This window comes from Anabrus simplex, chromosome 1 (assembly GCF_040414725.1).
Source record: "Anabrus simplex isolate iqAnaSimp1 chromosome 1, ASM4041472v1, whole genome shotgun sequence".
Lineage (NCBI taxonomy): Eukaryota > Metazoa > Arthropoda > Insecta > Orthoptera > Tettigoniidae > Anabrus > Anabrus simplex.
Window position 1 is genome coordinate 23,760,853 of NC_090265.1, and position 22,505 is coordinate 23,783,357.

Below are 22,505 nucleotides of genomic sequence, written 5' to 3' on the forward strand. Positions count from 1 at the left end.
TCTTTACATCGGTCTGTTTTCAGACCAACTTTATTTACGGGAGCGAGAGCTGGGTGGACTCGGGATTTCTTATCATAATTTAGAAATAACAGACATGGAAGTAACAAGAATGATTGCTGGTACAAAGAGGTGAGAACGATGACAGGAGGGTGCTCGGAATGAGGAGATAAAGGCTAATTTAGGAATGAACTAGATGGATGAAGCTGTACGCATAAACCGGCTTCGGTGGTGGGGTCATGTGAGGCGAATGGAGGAGGATAGGTTACCTAAGAGAATAATGGACTCTACTATGGAGGGTAAGAGAAGTAGAGGTAGACCAAGGCGACGATGGTTAGACTCAGTTTCTAATGATTTAAAGATAAGAGGTATAGAACTAAATGAGGCCACAACACTAGTTGTAAATCGAGGATTGTGGCGACGTTTAGTAAATTCACAGAGGCTTGCAGACTGAACGGTGAAAGGCATAACAGTCTATAATGATAATGTATGTATGGTATATTTAGTAGAGACTCAAGACAACTCATCAAATCATCAGCCTGAGCAAGGAACGAAGGAAATAACCATAGAAGTGTGGTCTGCAGAAAGTAATTAAATTTTGGAATTAAAATACAGTTCTTCAATAAGAAGTATGCCATCTGAGAATTGATCACTCGGAGGCCATCATACAGCCTCATTAATTCTGTTAGCCTTTCTTCGCAATTTCCTCCACGGCCTCAAGTGTAAGTAGTGATCCAAGCAAGGATAGACTGGAATTTGTTGTAACGTGGATACCGGGAACAATGTCTTGAAATGCAGAAACTGTTGTCTCTTCTCTCACGGAACAGAAGTTAATTTCACATTTATGCGGATTAACTTCCAAACCGATGCCATTACACCCAGTGATAATTTTCTTTAGATCCATAAGAACCGTATCAGGATCACCGCCAATGGTTCCATCATCCAAATAAAATAACTTAAGAGGACTGTTCAAGTCTGCGATGACAGGCTGGAGTGCAAGACTAAAAAGTAAAGGTCCTGTTGGATCACCTTGCTGTACCCCAGGCTGTGACGAAATAATATGAGGCTCGAAATACAAGTTAGAAAGGTATCTATACGCTATACAGAAAAGCATGAAGTTCAGGAATTCTATCTTGTACTGCATGTAACATGGAATCTCTATAATGGTTTTAATTGCATTTCTGAAGTCAATTTTTACTTTTATTTGATGTAGCATTTAAATGTTGGAAAGTTTGTGCAGAATGGATAATGGTTTCACATCTGTTTGGAATACCAAAGCCAAGTTGGCGAGGATAGAGATACTGGCTAATAATCCCTTTTATTGCCATGCAAGATAATTTAGCAACCAGCCTTCGAAAGGTGTTCCCAATAGCAATAGGTCGAACGCCTCCGTCAGGTTTCTGAAGGGCAATTAATACGGCCCCATAAAAGTTTGGCCACAAGTCAGAACTGAGTTGCACTCTTAAAATGAAATTGCATAATTTTGTGATGTTGAGGGCGGATACCGTCAATTCCCGAAGCAGAACCGTTAAGGAACGACTTTATTCCTTCAAGCACCAATTCCGGTGTCAGTCTGAGATAGTTGTCACTAAGATCGGGGGATCGGGAAACGACAATGGGCGTGACGGCGGAGGGTGTTTATCTACCAAGGATTCGAAGGTGGTACGGGTGCATTCTGTTATCCCACTATATGATGAAAGAATCCTAACCGTTCCACAATTAATAATCTGTGATCACCCTTCCATACTTTCACTGGGGATTATCTTCATATTCATGACTGATCTTCCCCATTCTCGGTCTGTTATTATAAAATCGATGAGTGTTCAATACTGTCCATTCCAACTATAATGGCTGATCTTATGGCTATTCCTCTTCATAAACCATGTGTTCTCTATTATCAGGTTATTTCTGATACAAAAGTCCAACAGTTTCTATCTATCTTCATTTCTATCGCCATACCCATTTGGGCCAAGAACATTCTCATATCCCATTCTATCAGTTCCCACATGAGCATTCAGATCTCCCATTACTATGATCCCATCTCCAACAATATGTGTTTCCAGTTCATTGAGGAAATCATCTTTTTCTTCCACGCTCCATCCTGTCTGTGGATCATACACCTGTACTATCTTCAATAGTAACTTGTTTACAAGTAAGTGCATTATTATAATTCTTTCATTTACATACTCAACTTCAGCTATTGGTTCACCGTTCTGATTCACTATACATCCCACTCTGTTTCTTTTCTCTTTACTGTTACCCATCCAGTACAAGGTGTACCACTTTCTTAGTTTCTTCATTCCTTTCCCTTTCTATTTTACTTCACTTAATCCCAGGATGTCGAGTTTTCCTCTCTTCATTAGATCAATCACTTCATTTTCTTTCCCATTTATTGTTCCAAATCTGGTTTTGTTCTTTTATCTAACACTTGCACGAACATCAGCATTACCATCATACTGTGCAACTGTAGTCAGAGACTTGTCAGTTCCATTTCTATTTTTGAACTTCCATCTGAGGCTTGTATTGTAGTTGAAAAGAAGTACAAATTTACTCATCTGCTGACCTGCTGAGCCTAACGCATTCTGAGGATTTTCTTTCGGGATTTACTCCGTTAGCCTTTGAAGATCCCTCTTCTCCTCAAGGCAGTGGTTTCCTCTTCTAATTTTCCCCACAGAGGATGGGTTGCCTCATCCACCATCTTCCCCATTCCGAAGGTCTCCTTCTCTGCCTAAGATGCTGTTAAGGTCTTCACCCGTAACCCTGGGCATGGGTTCCACGTTATACCCCGTGAGCCTGGTCGCTGCCTGAACTTAGCTCTCCTTCACACCGGCCTACTGATGTGGAGGATACCCACCTCCGTAACCTGGATGCGCCAGACAAGAATTACTCAAGTGAAGGATAAGGGAGGTGATCCTATCTCCCTTGAGCAGGGTTAATGGTTGTGTATGATGCCACAACGTTCACAATTTTTATCGCTAACGCAACTACCAGAGAACAAACAATGGCCAGCCGAAGTCTTAGAATAAACAATGGCAAGCCCAAAATAATGGTAAGACAAATTCATGCGTAAACAATAGCAAACCAAAGTTATGTAACAATGCATATTCCAGTGTTAAATTAACCAAAGTTGGCATTGGTTTTTCTAGCAGTGAAAAACATGGGAGTCCGTTTCACCCATGTATACATTGGTGGTTATTGCAATAAGTTGTTCCATGTTCATGATGGCATTGGTTTCCCTGGATTCCATGTTCTGTCAATTCCATAAGGATTAGACGTTGGTTGTTTTAGCGCATAAAACTTGAGAACTTTTTGAGCTGATTACAGTACTTATCTCAATCATGAAAAATTGACATTAGTTGTTCTTGCATTAAGCCAACTACTTTATGTTTGAAAGTAGCATCATACGATGTTCTTCTCTGCCTGTCTTCCATTTCGTGACTACCTAACGCAAACACACTAATAGGCCAACAATAATGTAACGAAGTTGAGAATTACAACAATGCATTGTAACGTAAGGAGCAATACATTTCAGTGATATTGCCTTTGACGCTTTCACGGCCCGTACTTATAGGCATAATATAGGCTTTAGGGCGTATGCCGTGTTAAGAAATTAAGGTGAAATTTCTGGTGAATGACGGATTCAAGTTTGTACTCAAATGTAATGCACCATCGAATCTTATGCACACCCCAATTTTTAATACTGCATATGGTAAAGAAAATAAAAATGTGCATTAGATTCGTGTAAGTATGGTATATATTTTTTACCCTATAGCCTACTAATGCAGAAGAGACCTTACATATTGTATATGAAATGAAAGTGACGCTCTTGTATTTGCAAGGATGGTTTCATAATGCAACGAAAACTAGGGCAATCGTTGCCTTGGAAACTTTGCGCAGAAGAACTGGAAACAAGAGCTCAAAGTTTATTTAGTGCAAATTCCAGGTTAAGGGGATGATTAATTCACGAGAAAGAATGTGTGTGCTTTGCTATTCATTACTTGGTTGCACACACCACATGTCCTCATTTCTTCTTATTCGTCTGCTCTAACTTCAATAGTTCAGTCTGATGTAATGATGTTATCGTCTGATTTATTGAAACCTCTTCACTTTCATTTGTGCCATGCTTCCACACCACGCAGAGTAATTCCAGTAAGACGTTTCAGAGCGTTGAAAGAATGATAGGTATCCTCATCAGATCATGTCAACATGCATTTCAGTGGAAATATGATGATTTGTACTATCAATCTAGATACAGAAACATCAGGTAGTGATACATCGGCTAGAATAAAGCAGAAATGTAAGACTGGTTGCTCTCAAATGAAAGGAGATCAGAATATTTCAAACTCTAAAGAACTCTGATTGGATTGATTCATGCACAAGAGGAAGACGGAGATCTTCAGCTTCAAAGGCATACCATTTTCATCTCAACAACTTTAAAAACTTACAAGCTCGAACAAAATGAAGTTAGGCCTACAGGGGTCAGTACCACGCATGGAGGTCGGCAGCATGTGATGAAAACGAGGTCTATACGATGGATGGACGGACTTAAAGATTTGATGGCGTACATCTTTTGAACCTTTTAAGTTAAAAATGTTGGAAGCCTGATTACTATTGGTTCTCAGTTGATTTGTTAAGAAGAAAGGCATACTTTTCAGTGTCAGTTCAGTTAGTGTAACTTGAAAAATTTTCAGTCTGTCAGAAACACTAATTTTAACACACATATCACAAATATAAAAAATGCACTATTAAACAAAGAATGACATGTTTTATTCTACAAGACCATCCTCAGATTGTATCAAATCACTTTAAATCATGCAAATATGTGTACAGTATTGTTTACGTTGCATGAACCTGTCAATGATTGTGAATTGGTGGTGTTATGAACAAGTGAAACAAATGATGATTAAAGTAGTCCTCCACTGTTACCTTAATAACTTTGAGAAAGTTTTCTGCTAACTGTCCGTTACTTATAGCAGCTGCTTTTGGACTGAAGCCAGTTCCGTTGCTGTGGTCATGATTGCTATGTAGGGGAGTGAGGGCAATAACTCTGTTAAGTGGTGAGGGAGTAGAAGTGCTGCTTCTTCATCTTATAAAGTATTTTTGTGTATTAGGGAGTAAATGCAAGCTAAGTGATTTTGTTGAAATAAAAGTAGAATTGAATTAAAGAGTATCTTGTAAGACATTATTTTTAGTGCAGAGTCTTCCATTCTTCTCTTCCTTCAGCTTCTTTTTCAGTTTCACGTAGTTTGCACGTCACATCTGACATGATTTGGCTCATGTTTCCCGACATGGCCTTAATCACTGATTTCACCCTTCTCTGCAGCGCTCTGCTATTGTTAGAATTGTTTTGTGACACAATAAACGGCCTATCAGTCAGTCTTGTCTAATCAGAATGATGATATAACGGACCATTTATATTGGTATTATAATCAGAATCTGACGCCAAAGACTTCTTGATTCTCCTGTTCTGGCAAACACTATATCATTTGTTACTCCAGTAACACCAAGTTTCCAAAGCTTCAAGTCTCTCTCTCTACTGCCCTTACTGTTCACTTCTCACAGCCATACAAGGCAGCACTCCAAACATATACCTTCATCAGTCTCTTCCTTAGGTCAAAATTAAGGTTCATCAGCATCATCATCATCGATGTCGCAGTCGCCCGGGTGTGGTTAACAAGCCTCCTCTACTCGTTTCTGTCCTTCCATTTCTCCTGTTCCATTACTTCCGCCACATCCAATCCAGCTTCTCTAATGTCCTTCCAAATCTGATCCATCCACCTTCTTCTCGGTCTTCCAACTGGTCTCTTTCCCTTAACTTCTCTTTCCAATTCCCTTCTTGCTACCTGTTCATTTCCCATTCTTTTTACATGTCTTATCCATCTCAGTCTTGCTTTCTGTTATTATAGATGGTTGTTAAATATAAACAAGCTTTTCTTTGAGTTGAAAGCTTTTTTGGCTTACATTATGCAGCTAATTATCTCTCGTCTACTTTGACCATCTCATGTTATTCTACACCCCAAGTAATCAAATTCTGTCACTTCTTCCAAAACATGATTATCTAGTTCGACGTTTGATCTTCATACCGTACAAGACGGTGATGAGTTTCTCAATCAGTAGACAATTATTATGTAAGACAAGCTTACGTTTATATTTTTAATTATTCAGGGAATTTTCTCTGATTCAGATATAGACCAATTTTCTTGAATAAAGTTGCACCTTTCGTCAACATTTTAAGAAGATATTCCTCGTAATGTTTTTCTAAGTGCCTAGACATATAGGTTTTACAAAACTAAATATGGCCTTTTTAATGGATTTCTCACATCAAGATGAACATTTCTTGATAATATTTAAACAGTTCTATTTGTATCATTTGTTTTTCTCACCATTCTGTCTATTCATTGTATTTTAATGTTTAGCTGAAGAAGGCCTAATGAAGGCTGAAACGTGTACCAATTTTTTACAATAATATCTTCAATTGTTTTATGTAAGAATTGTATTGACTAAGGTGGGCATTTGTAATCTTTTCCTTCTTATTATTTTAATAGGGAATTTTGTATGTTACATACTGTCATTGCAGAACATTGTAAATATGAAAGTCATAAACTGTAGATGTATATTAAGGCAAACACATACACCCAGTCCTTAAGCCAGATGAATTATCAATATGCAGTTAAAATTCAGTTTCATGGCTGTAATGATGATGACTACAACCAACTGTTGATATTAAAGGCTAATTAACCACAGTCTTTAATCAGTCCATCCCTTCTTATGCAAATATTCTTTGAAGGGTTGGACCATTTTCTGTTCTGTTCAGAGTTAAGACAACAGTCACCACTGTCATATCTTTACTCTCTCTCATGTGTGAATTTTCAGTTGCTTTGAAATGGTGTAGGTTACTGTAGTCACGTCCTAGTTCGTGAACCATGGACAACGGCTGAGTGGCCTAGTAAGTGGTCCTGAGAGTTGAGATACCGGTTGCTATGGAATGGGAGTGGACATCTCGGACATATTCTTAGTCATGGCCCTCCTTGTGCTCAGGCAGCTAGGACTATACAATCCACCGGTGGTCCATAATCCGTTAGAGGAGAGATCCTCACTTGGACTATGTGTAAGTAGGGTAGCATCCTGCTCCATGAATTTACTGAGCTCAGAACATTTTAACACGTTTGCGGCCGATGACACATATGCGTCATGACTTCACTTTCACTCAGTGCCGATGACGACACACGTGCATCACATTCCGCGCCAAATATTAAAGCTCGTATTTCCGCCAATATGTATGTAAACAAACAGACCTGTTATCTGTGCATTGTTAAGGTGTTATTAAACACATGCGCCATCTGGGCATCACACCAATTGTTAGTTACAATCTCTGTAGCCATTAAAAGTCAGCATACATTTCCGCAATGTCAAAAGGGAACAGTAAAGTTTTTGAACCTTCTCACCGGAAGAAACCCCATGTTAGTAGCATAACCAGGTGATTTGCAATAATTATTGAAGATAGTCTGGAAGATCGCCGGGCTGAGTGGCTCAGACGGTTAAGGCGCTGGCCTTCTAACCCCAACTTGGCAGGTTCGATCCTGGTTCAGTCCGGTGGTATTTGAAGGTGCTGAAATACGGCAGCCCCGTGCCGGTAGATTTACTGGAACGTAAAAAGAACATCTGCAGGACTAAATTCCGGCACCTCGGCGTCTCCGAAGACCTTAGAAAGTAGTTAGTGGGACCTAAAACAAATAACATTATTATTATTATTATTATTATTATTATTATTATCATTATTAGTCTGGAAGATCTCCTGAACGCTAGTGACAATGACAGCATTGATAGTGATGACAGTGTGAAAAGTGACTGTAGCCACCTGAGTGAGAATTTTAATCACGGATGTGTGTGTCAATTGTCTACTCCCAATTCTCACATTACAGAAGATGAGGAAGACGTAAGTAATATCTGATCTCTGTGTCTCCCGCCAAATAACATGGGCAATATTTCATGGGTCATTTCTTGGAGTTCAGATTCGTCCTCAGTGAAACAAATAAATTTTATTGGTCGGCTGGGAATGAAGGTTCCACTGCCAAGTGACGCAAAACCTATTGATTATTTTTGCTTGCTTTCAGATGACAACTTGCTGAATAACATTGTAACTGAATGTAACCCATTTGCAGAAGAGTTATTTTTGCGAGGAAGTGTCACTGAAAAGTAGCACACTGTATTGACTAGTTGCATTATACAGCTTATGAAGTAATGTACGTATACGTTGTTCACACAGCAATAATAAGATTCTACTGCACACTATTTTTGTGTGAAATGTTCAAAAACGTATTTTTCTGTTGTAAAGGAGTTCTACAATCGAACAAAACATTATTTTCCTCGTTCCACTTCATTACCAGTCATGACGCATATGCTGCGTCACACGGCACCGAAGGCGAAAAGGTCATCGGTAGTGCCGCTGACGCAGCGTATGCGTCATGGCTTGTATGCACATAAATAATATTTAAATAATTAAAATAATAATCTAAAATGCATAAGGGCACAGAAAAGACTCTTTTAAAGTATTATGGTACCTCGGTAATGGATGCCGATATCCGAGCGGCCGCGAACGTGTTAAGCCTCGGACCTATGGGAGTAATGGAGTCCCACTCCCATTTGACAGGCGAGTGACACCTTGGAAACAACTTGGCGAACGAAATGGAATTCAACGGTGAGCTATCAATATTAATGGGGCTTATGGAAGAAAGAAAGTAGAACTGGCTGAGTCGGCAAAGTGGATGCATCTTTATGTGCTTGGAGTAAGTGATATTTGGGTAAGGGGAGATAACGAGGAAAAGATAGGAGATTATAAAGAGTACTTGACGGGTGTTAGAAAGGGAAGGGCAGAGTCTGGGGTAGGGCTTTTTATCAGGAATACCATTGCACGCAACATAGCTTCTGTTAGGCATGTAAAGGAGCGAATGATGTGGGTAGATTTGGCAGTTACAGGAATTAGGACGAGAATTGTCTCAGTGTATTCACCATGTATGGATGCAGATGAGGGTGAAGTTGACAAGTTTTATGAAGCATTGAGTGACATTGTGGTCAGGGTCAACAGCAAAGATAGGATAGTGCTAATGGGGGATTTCAATGCGAGAGTTGGAAATAGAACTGAAGGATACGAAAGGGGGATTGGTAAATGTGGGGAAGATATGGAAGCTAATGCGAATGGGAAGCGTTTGCTGGACTTCTGTGCTAGTATGGGTTTAGCAGTTACGAATATAATCTTGAAGCATAAGGCTATTCACCGCTACACATGGGAGGCTAGGGGTACCATATCCATAATAGACTATATCTTAACCGACTTCGAATTCAGGAAATCTGTTAGGAATGTACGAGCTTTCTGGGGATTTTTCGATGATACAGACCACTATCAGAACTAAATATCTCTTAGACCTAGGATAGAGAAAGTGAAATCTGTCTGCAAATAAATAAGGGTAGAAAATCTCCAGGATGAGGAAATTAGAAGTACATGGATATGATTAGTGAGAAGTTTCGAACAGTAGACAGTAAGCAGGTTCAGGATATAGAAAGTGAATGGGTGGCATACAGGGATGCTGTAGTAGAAACAGCTAGGGAATGCCTAGGAACAACTGTGTGTAAAGATGGGAAAAGGCGAACATCTTGGTGGAATGATGAATTGAGAGCAGCTTGTAAACGTAAAAAGAAAGCTTATCAGAAATGGCTCCAAACAAGGGCTGAGGCAGACAGGAATTTGTACGTAAATGAAAGAAACAGAGCAAAACAAATAGTTGTTGAATCCAAAAAGAAGTCGTGGGAAGATTTTTGTAATAACCTGGAAAGGCTAGGTCAAGCAGCAGGGAAACCTTTCTGGACACTAATAAAGAATCTTGGGAAGGGAGGGAAAAGGAAATGAACAGTGTTTTGAATAATACTTCAGGTGAACTCATAGATCCCAGGGAATCACTGGAGAGGTGGAGGGAATATTTTGAACATCTTCTCAATGTAAAAGGAAATCATCCGGGTGGTGTTGCGAACAGCCAAGCTCATGGGGAGGAGGGTAAATATTGTTGGTGAAATTACACTTGAGGAAGTTGAAAGGATTGTAAATAAACTCCATTGTCATAAAGCAGCAGGAATAGATGAAATTAGACCTAATATGGTGAAGTATAGTGGGAAGGCAGGGATAAAATGACTTCAGAGAGTAGTAAGATTAGCATGGAGTGTTGGTAAGGTACCTTCAGATTGGACAAAAGCAGTGATTGCACCTATCTATAAGCAAGGGAACAGGAAGGATTGCAACAACTATCGAGGTATCTCATCGGTTAGTATACCAGGCAAAGTATTCACTGGCATCTTGGAAGGGAGGGTGCAATCAGTAGTTAGAGGAAGTTGGATGAAAACCAGTGTGGTTTCAGACCACAGAGGGGCTGTCAGGATTAGATTTTCAGTATGCCAGGTAATTGAAAAATACTACGAGAGGAATAGGCAGTTGTGTTTGTTTCGTAGATCTAGAGAAAGCATATGATAGGGTACCGAGGGAAAAGCTGTTCGCTATTCTGGGGGACCTTGTAATTAAAGGTAATTATTAAAATCAATCAAAGGCATTTATGTTGACAATTGGGCTTCAGTGAGAATTGATGGTAGAATGAGTTCTTGGTTCAGGGTACTTACAGGGGTTAGACAAGGCTGCGATCTTTTACCTTTGTTGTTTGTAGTTTACATGGATCATATGCTGAAAGGTATAAAATGACAGGCAGGGATTCAGTTAGGTGGAAATGTAGTAAGTAGTCTGGCGTATGCTGACGACTTGGTCTTAATGGCAGATTGTGCCGAAAGCCTGCAGTCTAATATCTTGTTACTTGAAAATAGATGCAATGAGTATGGTATGAAAATTAGCATTTTGAAGACTAAGTTGATGTCAGTAGGTAAGAAATTCAACAGAATTGAATGTCAGATTGGTGATACAAAGCTAGAACAGGTAGATAATTTCAAGTATTTTGGTTGTGTGTTCTCCCAGGATGGTAATATAGTAAGTGAGATTGAATAAAGGTGTCGTAAAGCTAATGCAGTGAACTAGCAGTTGTGATCAATAGTACTCTGTAAGAAGGAAGTCAGCTCCCAGACGAAACTATCTTTACATCGGTCTTTTTTCTGACTAACTTTACTTTACGGGAGTGAGAGCTGGGTGGACTCAGGATTTCTTATCATAAGCTGGTACAAACAGGTGGGAACAATGGCAGGTGGTTACTAGGAATGAGGAGATAAAGGCTAATTTAGGAATGAACTAGATGGATGAAGCTGTACACATAAAACCGGCTTCGGTGGTGGGGTCATGTGAGGCGAATGGAGGAGGATAGGTTTCCTAGGAGAATAATGGACTCTCTTATGGAGGGAAAGATAAGTAGAGGGAGACCAAGAAGACGATGGTTAGACTCAGTTTCTAACGATTTAAAGATAAGAGGTATAGAACTAAATGAGGCCACAGCAGTAGTTGCAAATACAGGATTGTGGTGACGTTTAGTAAATCCACAGAGGCTTGCAGACTGAACACTGAAAGGCCCAACAGTCTATATTGATAATGTGTGTATGTATGTTGAAATTGAAAAATATTTCCCATGCAACTTCAATGTCTTCAAACTTGCATCTGAACACTTTTGACTGCACTTCATTTTTCTGCCTTGTTATGCAGTCTGGTGTGTAATAAATAAATTACTACTGTTTGGCCTTTTTTTTGCTAGGGGCTTTAGGTCTTATGGCGACGATTGGATAGGAAGGGCCGAGGAGTTGGAAGGAAGCGGCCGTGGCCTTAATTAAGGTACAGCCCCAGCATTTGCCTGGTGTGAAAATGGGAAACCACGGAAAACCATCTTCAGGGCTGCCGATATTGGGATTCGAACCTACTATCTCTTGGATGCAAGCTCACAGCCGCGCGCCTCTACGCGCACGGCTAACTCGCCCGGTACTACTGTTTGTTAGAGGACTAGATTGTTAGATATAAATGCATACATAATTTCACATTTACAGCATTTCAGTTTCCAGAAATAAGATATACTTGGTTCCCTTCATGCGAGCCGTCTGTGTCAGCCTGGTGCATCGTGGCAATGGCAGCTTTTAGGGCAGTGAACTTTTTTAAGGGTTGCTTGTGGTAGTATATCTGATGTACCTAGTAACTGTGAATAAGCAGTTGTAGACTTTCAAATTCTAATAGTAAATGCTTAATTTTACCAGCAGTGACTAGTTGCAAAGCGTCTGATGACAATGTGGCAAAAAATATAAATGCGTTCCGCCAAACTTGTCCGCTAGGCAACACATGTGTAATAGCCGGTATGCGCTTCCCGCTTATCATTTGTCTCGCATGTTGTTTAAATGGAGTGTTCAGAATTTGAGGTTTTCAAGCCAAAACTTGTATTTTTATTCATAGAAAAGGAAGTTGTCATTTTCTATTGATGCTGTCAAATAGAAGGTAAATAATATAGGTGCAATACATTCATTGGTTTGAAAGCAGAATTGAAGAAAGGAGGCAGAAAATAAGCAGAAAGAAGCAACAATTGATCGTGTGTGAAGTATAAAATATAGCAGCCTCCTTTTAAATTGTTTGTATAATGTTGAATTGTGTAAGTGCAAATAGGCTTTTAAAAAGAATGCCTGAGTTTTATGTTCTTAAGGTTAGAAACGTGCTTAAAGCAATCACGACATTGGTAGGACTGCATCAACAGTGGTTACTACTAGCTTGTCTGAATGCGATTCCCTTCAGCTCTTTGTAAGTTTCAAGACCTTGTTTCAGCTTATAAGACAAAAGTAAATATTTCAGATTTGAAATCTATTGATGATTTTGTTTTCAGAAATTCTGAAATTGGTGTTCAAATTTCATAGTTCTATAGTTCACTCTGTGATTTGGGATACAGAGGTTTATTGAGTTTTTGAAGTGTTCAGTTGCAATTCAATGCAGCATTTTGATAGGACAGGTCAGGTTCGAACAGACCTTGAAATTGTGTACCACACTGTTCTTACGTTCTTCCTGTGAATTGCATGCAACTACAGTTTCTTACGGGCTCCTACAAAGGGAACTGGTGATATGGATAGGCTACAGTTGACGTTTACTGTGGCACATGAGAACACCATTAAATTAGAATCTAGCGGGTTCCACCTTTTCAATACAAAATACAATGTTGTTGGATGGTATTTACAACATTATTTATTACAGAACATGTTTCGGTGCTCAATTTTTGACACCATCATCAGCTGCTCAGAGTGTGCGAAAAAACTTGGCAATCTAAACATTAAACAACATATTGTCATACGTAACTCCTTAAAATACATATATACAAACAATAGAATATTGCACTAGTTAAATCCTAAAACATCTACAGTAAATTATGCTATATTAAAACTCTAATATGTAACAAGAGAATTCTTGTAAGTCATAAATATAAAATTTCTCGTCTGTTTGATGAGTTGTCTTCACATTCCTTAATGTCTGTGATTTTGTACTATCGTACTATCGAATTTAAATGCGAACTTAAGCTTGAGGATTTAAAATTGTATTCAGTCCATTTGATGTTAAAATGTTCATTTCACGTATATAATAACCACTTTGATGGATTAAAAGCTCGTTAAATACAATATGATTGTTAAAACTGGGCCGTCTTCTTAAATTTATTAAGTACAAAAAACTTCGTATTTTTAATGCTGTATGCGTGGTTGGAACTGTAATTTCATTTGTCCTACAGTTGTTAGGCGGACATGTCTTCTCAGTTCAATAGAACCCTGCAATAATGAAACCCAGTGTTAAGAGAAAAGCGAGAATATTGATAAAGAAAACTAATTGAATCTAACTGTTGATACGACTGACTAACCTCTAAAGCTGTGTAATTCACGTGATGGCCGCGGCGCGATGAATGTATCTGCTAGTATCTTGTGCTCTGTGATGAAGCGCAGGGAAGGAGAAGTAGGGGCGGCAAAGGGGAAGTTTCTAGAACGTCGAACTTTTTGGTAGAGAGTCCGGGGGGCGTTGTGGACGAAGACAGTAGTAAGCAAAGTTGTTATGTAGAGTTCGGAATACGCTCAAATTTTCTGGAATCTTTAACTTGTTAAGTAAAAGAATCAAACAATCAAATAAAATCTTGGGTTTTTCCGAGATTTCATTCAAATTCAGGTTAGCGTTATAGTATTGGTCTAGATGTGCCTCCGTAACGTCAAGCTTCTGTCCCGTAGACAGTGTTTCCATGATCTCGAGGTCTTTATCTATGTCTGTGAATTTATGCTTGTACTCATAGATATGCTGGCCTACCGCTGAGAATCTGTGATATTTTACAGCGTTAAGGTGTTCTTGATACCTGACATTAAAGCTACGCCCAGTTTGCCCTATGTATCCGCTTCCACAGTCCCTACATTCGAACCTATATACCCCTGATTTAGAATATGGATTGACTTTGTTGACAACCGAAACATTATGTAAAACTGTTGTACTTCTATTATCTGTCTTGAATGCGATCCTAATGTTACGTTTCCTGAAAATATTTGTAATTCTGTATACATCTTTATTAAACGTGAAGGTTGCAATTTCCTTTGCTTCTATTTTATTTTTCATCAGACTCGTGTGAGGGCGATATTTGAATTTGCTTATTATTATTCGTTCAGTTCCTTGTCCAAGTTTTGTTTGGACATTGGTATACTAAAAGCGCGATTCACCAAGCTGTTATAGGTTGCGCATTTATGAGCTAAGGGGTGTATCGAATCATTACGTATTGTAACTGCAGTTTGTGTGGGTTTTCTGTAAATACTAAAAGAAAATGAAGACGCGTGTCTGTTGATCTTTAGGTCTAAATAATTAATGGATTTTTCTATTCTATATTCTAATATTCTATTGTTTGTATATATGTATTTTAAGGAGTTACGTATGACAATATGTTGTTTAATGTTTAGATTGCCAAGTTTTTTCGCACACTCTGAGCAGCTGATGATGGTGTCAAAAATTGAGCACCGAAACATGTTCTGTAATAAATAATGTTGTAAATACCATCCAACAACATTGTATTTTGTATTGAAAAGGTGGAACCCGCTAGATTCTAATTGTGATCTCAGTTCAATACGGACCAAAAGATGAAGTTCCTTACGTTTAAACATGAGAACACAGCGATAGTCGGGCGTTGCAGTTTTTCTCCTTTTCGAGACATTAATGCCATATAAGACATGCCCCCGTAAATCTCCACGTTTACTTAGCGGCGGTTATTTCAAATGCTTATAGTTCCCTTAGTTTGCATTTGACTACAATGGAGTAAATGTTATTCTTCACAGCAATTGTTTTGCGGTTTCATAACAATTTTTTTTTGTCTGAATTAATATTTGTAGATGCAATGTCATCATAAATTTAGACTATAAAAATCATTAATTTGAAATTTGAAGCACTATGACTTCTAAAGTTATGGAGAAACGAATTGAGGCTTAAATTAAAGGTCTCCAGGCCCTCTTAAATTAGGAAAGTATTTTTTATAAGCTTCATTTTGTAATAAAAATTAATCAACAGAGAAATGTCCATTAACATGTTGGGTGACAATTATTTATTTATATTTTAAACATTTTTAAATTTTGCTTTGTGGGCAGAAATGTTATTTTTACCTTCTGCAAGCAGATACCCTTGTCTGCCAAGGCCTAACAAGAAATTCTAAAACATCCAACGGCTGTGACGTTCATCGTGCTAAGGAAACAAATGACGAATGAGAAACGCATACCGTCTACTACTTGTGGGACATTTGTTGGTTGAGTTTCAATACATCCCTGCAATAAGAGTGAGAGTGATGTTGACAGTTCATCTGGTTGGACATGTGAGATCTTAACAGAAGGTTAGAGTAATTCTAATTAGTACGGGTCTTGCTTGTATGTCCTGATATATTCCAGAGGTTGTGGAACATTTCCTTGGTGATGGCAGTTTTCAAAACCTTTTGGGGCAATACAGCTTTTATCATGAGCAACACGTGGATAGGTTTACAATATCCACAAAATTATGGACATCGAAGAATATTGGTATCAAAGAAATTTGGAAGATTCTACCAATAATAATTAACCCTTTGGGGACGATGGTAATTCATGGCCATAGGCAGCAAAAAGATTGGAAAAAAAGTGTGCATGCAAAATTGGAAAATTTACTAAAACCATGAAAATATACCCAAATTAATCACATACCTTGTTTAAGAGTGGAAACCCAACTTTGAAGGGGTCTGAAGACACAATAAATATCATCTCATAATTTTTTTCACTTTAAGAATGGTATGAGAGACAATCCATGATATGATCTGACAGTGGTTGACTAAGTGTACATTCGTCCTGTGTATTCTACCTGTTAGCCTCATTTCCTGATACAGGCTCAGGGGTGAGGTGACACGTTTAAACGGCCTGATGTCAACCTCACTTGAGGAGCTATTGAAGATGAAATGAATGTGTATGAAATTAGGTAAGGAGGTGGAAGGGTTATGGCTGTGGCCTATGAATAGGAACTGTCCCAGCATTTGCCTGGAAGTGAAAATGGAAAAACGTAGAAAACCATTCTTAGGACAGCCGACGGTGGGGATCCCAGATGCAGAACTTGGCTCCATAGCCGTAGTAGCTAGGTACACATTAGCCCACTATTATGAAATGTATCTACTAATAACTACTTTCAGTGATGTTTTTGGTTTCATTTTATGTCTTGTTCACCAAAAAATGGAAAAATTAGTCAGAGAATAGTCACAGAAGTTGAATTCATGCGCCACACAAATAACATAATGAAATAATCTACTGGGTGTGTTTATCAAGGTTTGACAACAACATTGACCCATGATCAATATTATAAACAGGAATAATAGTCGTAGTTACAGGCCTGTTATTACTTACGTCCGATCCACTCCGTTGCTGCCGGTGTCACTTGTGTGGTTGTTGCTTGCAGATGAGCCAGAGAAAGAATTTTCGTCTTCAGAGAGAAAAAACTACGAACATACATAATAAGTATGTGCACGAAAAGCCTGCATCACGCAGCATGTGTATTACACAACTTCCACGAACAGGAGAAAAATTCTTTGCAAGATACTGAGGGGATTTTCCTCATCATTAGAGTTGAAGGAACAGCTTCTGCAATGTATGAACATATTTGTGCACCTCCTCAGATAGTAAAGCAGCGAAATTCGAACGGAATATATGTAAACATGTTTCCGCCCAGAGAGAAAGAAAAGTAGAGCATATGTGTACATTTCGGCCTGCAAAGTGTTAATATTCATGGGTCATGTTAGAAAAGGCACAACAAGGGACTACTGGACCACAGGACACCTGTTTTTGGTGAAATTGTCAGTCAAAATAGGTTTTAAGAAATCCGGAATGTTGGTCATTTTAATGACCATTCAGCCATTGACGATGATTTGGTCAGACTACAAAATTAGATGTACTGTATTTTGGGTGATTTAGTAGCTGTCTGCATCTTCCACAAGCAATCTCCAGTGTTGTAGTCTGCAGAAGAAGGTGCAGCATTGTACGGTCTGGTTAACCCTCCGTTGGTCGCGGGGTGAGCGCGGCGCTTACTTTCCTTTTTAAAGATGTGCCATGCGAAGCTAAGTAGCACTATACTTCTTAATCACCGAGTAGCTGACATTTGGAATGTTCTGAGCAAGTCCAACAATGTTGCAAGATGCGGCGCAACTTTCATTAGCAACCAGGCATTGTTAATGACCACAGTGCATTATAAGTGAGCGAGTCGCTCACCCGCAACCATTGGCGTTACATTTTTTCCAACTTCCACATTATTCTTATCATATTAGCCTACGAGTCATGAATCAATTTCTATGATTTGCAATTGGTTATTAGAGGAGTCGGATGATGAACCAGTTCTCTTAGCTGAAAGCAATAATGAAGATTCTGAGTACTCAGATACGGAGCAAGCCGCCAACAGCGATCACGACAGCGCATCTGATGTTTCTGGGGACGAAGCCGTTCCTGGTCAGCCAGTCGAGCCTGCTCCTCAATATGTTGGTCGTGGCAACATTACTCTGTGGAATATTCATCTCCCTCGCCACAACAAATGTAGGAAGAAAAGAAACATTGTGATTCATCCACCAGGTGTCACACGTGTTGCACAGAAGGCAAAGACAGTACGTGAATCGTGGGCGCGCTACTTCCCAGACAGTGTGTTGGAGAAAATTGTGTTTCATACAAATGTTCACTTACGCATTACGAGAGCTAATTATTCTCGGGAGAGGGGTGATGTGGATACCAACATTGATGAAATCAGGGCTCTTATAGGATTACTTTACTAGTCTGGTGTGATGAAGTCCTCTCATAAAAATGTTGAAGATTTGTGGGCGACGGATGGGACAGCTCCAGAAATATTTTGTCTAGTGATGTTATACCAGAGATTTTACTTACTTTTGAGATGTCTCCGATTTGATGGTGCTCAGACGAGAAACGAAAGGAAATCCGTCGGTAAATTGGCAGCGATACGAGAAATATTTGACGGCTTTGTACAGCGCTGTAGAGTTTGCTATTCCATAGGAGAGTACGTCACAGTTGATGAGATGCTTGAGTCTTTTCGAGGGCGGTACAGTTTCAGGCAGTATATGGCAAAGAAGCCAGCAAAGTATGGTCTCAAGATTTTCGCCATGGTGATTCACGGATGTTTTACACCTCAAATATGGAGATCTACCCTGGAGTTCAACCGGATGGGCTGTTTGTTACCGATAACAGACCAAGTGCCATTGTGAAAAGATTGACAGAACCAATAAAAAACACTGGGCGTAATATAACGATGGACAACTGGTTCTCTTCAGTGGAGCTAGTGAATGAACTGGTGAGAAATGACAATCTTACTGTTGTCGCTACCATCAGAACGAACAAGACTGCAATCCCACCAGAAACTGTGAACACTAGGCAAAGGGAAATGAACTCTAGTCTGTTTTCATTCGTTGAGGATGCTTTGTTAGTATCCTACGTGCCACGAAAATACAGGAATTTGATACTAATATAAAGTATGCACGATTCTGACGAGATCGACGAATCTTCTGGTGACTTGAGGAAGCCTACATTCATTACATTTTACAACCTTATCAAGGGAGGGGTGGACGTAGTAGACAAGCTGAAAACTCTGTACACCGTAGCGAGGGTGTGCTATCGATGGCCTCTTTGTATATTTTTCACATTACTGGATATAGGAGGAATCAACGCCCAGATCATTTTCCGAAGCAACATGAATGAAGAGATGACGCGAAGCAAGTTCTTGAAAATATTGGCTTTAGATCGGACCAAGAATCACGCGGCAAGGAGAGCTTCATTCAGATTTTTGAATGAGAATGCAACAAAACCGTGGGCTACCACAAGAAGAGCTGACAACTCTGCCACAACTAGACCAAGCTAGGGCGAAATGTCCCTACTGCCCGAAGAAGAAAAAGAATTGAAAAACAATGACAAGATGCAGTGAATGTCAGCTCCCAATATGTGGTCAACACACTGTCAGTATTTGTCAGAGGTGCCCTGGGAGTGTTGAGATAGGCATGGAAGACAGTGACTAAATGTACCCCGAGTCCACAACACAGCATGCATGGTCGAAAAAAAAGCATGTATCAGTGACATAATAATGTTAACTTGATAATTATTGGAATGTTAATTATGCATTTCGCAACAATAATTTTTATTGTAATTTGTAGTTACTCATTGTGCAGTGTTAGATTCCTATTTATTTGATGTAAAATATTAAACATATATTTCACATGTAGAATAGTAAGAAAACTGTATTTAAAAATGGCATGTGTAGCATTAAGTACTTTACCATGATGTTTGCAATAATTGTGTGTATTCTGTTTCAATGAATATTGTACTTAACCTATGAACAAAAAAATAATTAAAGAATAAACAAGTATCAAAATTAAAACAATAACACGAAAAGTAATAACAATAAAGGCCTCAAAAATCATATTACATTACTGGTGAGCGGCGTTAAGAAATGAGGCGCGACCAACGGAGGGTTTGCAATGTATTAACTATTGTCTTCCTCTTCTGAGATTCCAGCTTTCTTGCTAAATCAGGTGGTGAATATGTTGACACAATCCTGACTACTCTCTCTATGCTCTACTACTTCTTAGTAACTTTCCTAACTCCCTTCCACCTCCGTAAATATTTTTGAGGTATGTTATTAGTCTTACGTATGCATACAATGGGGCCAAAGTAAAGAAGGAGAATGGTAAGTATGTAACCATTAGAGAAACACAGGTCTCTGTGCCATACATATTTTAAAAGTATTTTTTACATCACATAAGTGTATTAATGGTTTTTTAATCACATTGCATATTTTTGTCTTATTTTCCTGCCCTCTTTACCGACCTTGTTAATTTCCAGTTTTAATGCTCATTATCCTGTGAACGACATTCTTATCCCCTTGACAGATATTTTCCTGCAGTACTCAGAAGAGGTTCCTGGAAATGGAAGTGGTTTGAAGATGAATATAATCTTTGCATAGGATGAAATGTTATACTGGCTTAATATGTCTAGGCCCTATTTAGTGAGATAGGAACACACAATAACAGGTCAGTGTGAGAAGAGGAGACAAGTGCAATCTCCACATCTTCAAATAGAAGGTCTCTCTCCTCGTCAGTCTTACTCGTACATCCATTTCTTCTCAGCCGCTGACAAGCTTGATCCTACTGTATTGCTCCGAATCCAAGACATTTTTTTGTCATAATTTGAAAAATCAAGGGTCATCTTGCATTCACGACCTAACAGTAATGAATACTACTGGCAGCTACCATGGTAACCTTGCTGCTTCCCTTCATACACACGCGCACACACACACACACACACACACACACACGACACAACTCGTTGACTATGAACGTCCGTGCCGTTATTATACATCACTAGCTGCGGCAACCGGTTGTACAGTGCCTCTGTGTAACGTCACTGGTTCTCGGGAAATAGTGAAGAGAGAATGACATTTTATTAGCCTCTACAAAAATGTTTCTCAAAACCACAGATTGGCATCAATACATGCAGCCTTCGAATTCTTAGAAAGGCCATGACAACTCAGTGGCAGAGTTAGAACACATCTACTGTACCTGACGCATAGTAAAATTAATGGTTTTATAGACAGCAGACATATTTTTGTGTTGGATCGTTGTATTGTAAAGACACGAGGAGCAGGTATTGCCAGCAAATTTTCAACTGGTTCGTGTCGGTATTATGATGCCAATTTTAAGTTAATGGTTATTAAACACGTGAAGATGAAGAATAATTGTGCAGCCACAAGATAATACAAAAGCCAATGTTCTGCATTAGTGCAAAGACAAAAATAGCTTAAAAAATTCATTCAGTGGTCAACAACAAGAACGCTTTAAAGAAGTCGAAGATGAAGTGAGGTACGTGCGTGAAAAACGCAACGGCAGAATGGCCATACCACAGCACAATAAACTCATTTTGACCTTCAACATCCACTTCTTTATTATATATATATCACTAGCCGCTGAAGTCGGCTGAAGCCGGTAAACGTGACGTGCATCTAACGGCAGCTGGTGTACCTGATGCATAGTAAAAGTAACAGTTTTATTGACAGGAATATTTTCCTGATGGATCATCGTATTGTAGGGACATGTGGAACAGGTACTGCTGGAAAATTTTCGACGGGTTCTCTTTGATATTATGATGCCAATTTTAAGTTAATGGTTATTAAATCTGCGGAAATAAAGAATAATTGTGCAGCAGCAAGAAAATACGGCATAACTAAAGCCAATGTTTGGCCTTGGCATGAAGACAGATAGTCTAAAAATGTGCACTTCACAAGAAAGACCTTCAGTTGATTTCACAAACAAGCCTGATTTTTTTAAAGGAAGAAGTGGGGGTCGTCTTGGATTCAGAGAAATATGGTACTTACCAGCTTCTTCAGGAGGGCAGGCCTTAACACTTGTTGTGGGGATATCTTGACAGAATTTCAGTAGGAAGTGGGATAAGAAGAAAGACAGGAAAAGGGAAGAGGTGTCAAAGACTAATAACACAGGACCGACAAAGGAGGAAAGGATTCCAGTAAATAACGGAAAGGAACTTACTAGTGACAGATCATTTCATACATTATGTTGTGAGTCTCCTCGTACCACACTGACCTGAGGCTCTAGATGTTACATCAAGTTCTCTCTATATCTTGGAGTCTGGTTCATGACAGAACTGAGAATTCTTTTGAAATATGCAGCAAGGCAGTTGTGACCAATGTAGCTGAAACGTCTCTTCTGATCCCACATTCTTCTCTAAATTGGTTTCTGCATTTCTCTTAGCTGTTTTTTCCCACTTTTTCTTGATGTTACTATTAAGGACTCATTCAGCTGACTAGAAATTATCCTAATTGCCAGCTTATTGCTGCGTGGTAGATCACTTAGCTGGTCCGTCTGGACTCTTCATTTCTTGCAATTCCAACAAAAAGAGATGTGTGTCCATTTTGTAGTTGTGTGTGCGGGAAGACTGGAAAGAGATGCTTTGTCTGTTCTGAAGTTGAGTCTGCCCAGACTGACACTACATTAAAA

At 39.1% G+C, this 22,505-nt stretch overlaps 1 protein-coding gene across 4 annotated transcripts in view; it reads left to right on the forward strand.

The window, feature by feature from the left end:
• Positions 1-22,505, forward strand: part of LOC136883405 (bromodomain-containing protein 8) — a 445,412-nt gene that overhangs the window by 110,196 nt on the left and 312,711 nt on the right. The gene's annotated exons all lie outside the window — the stretch shown is intronic.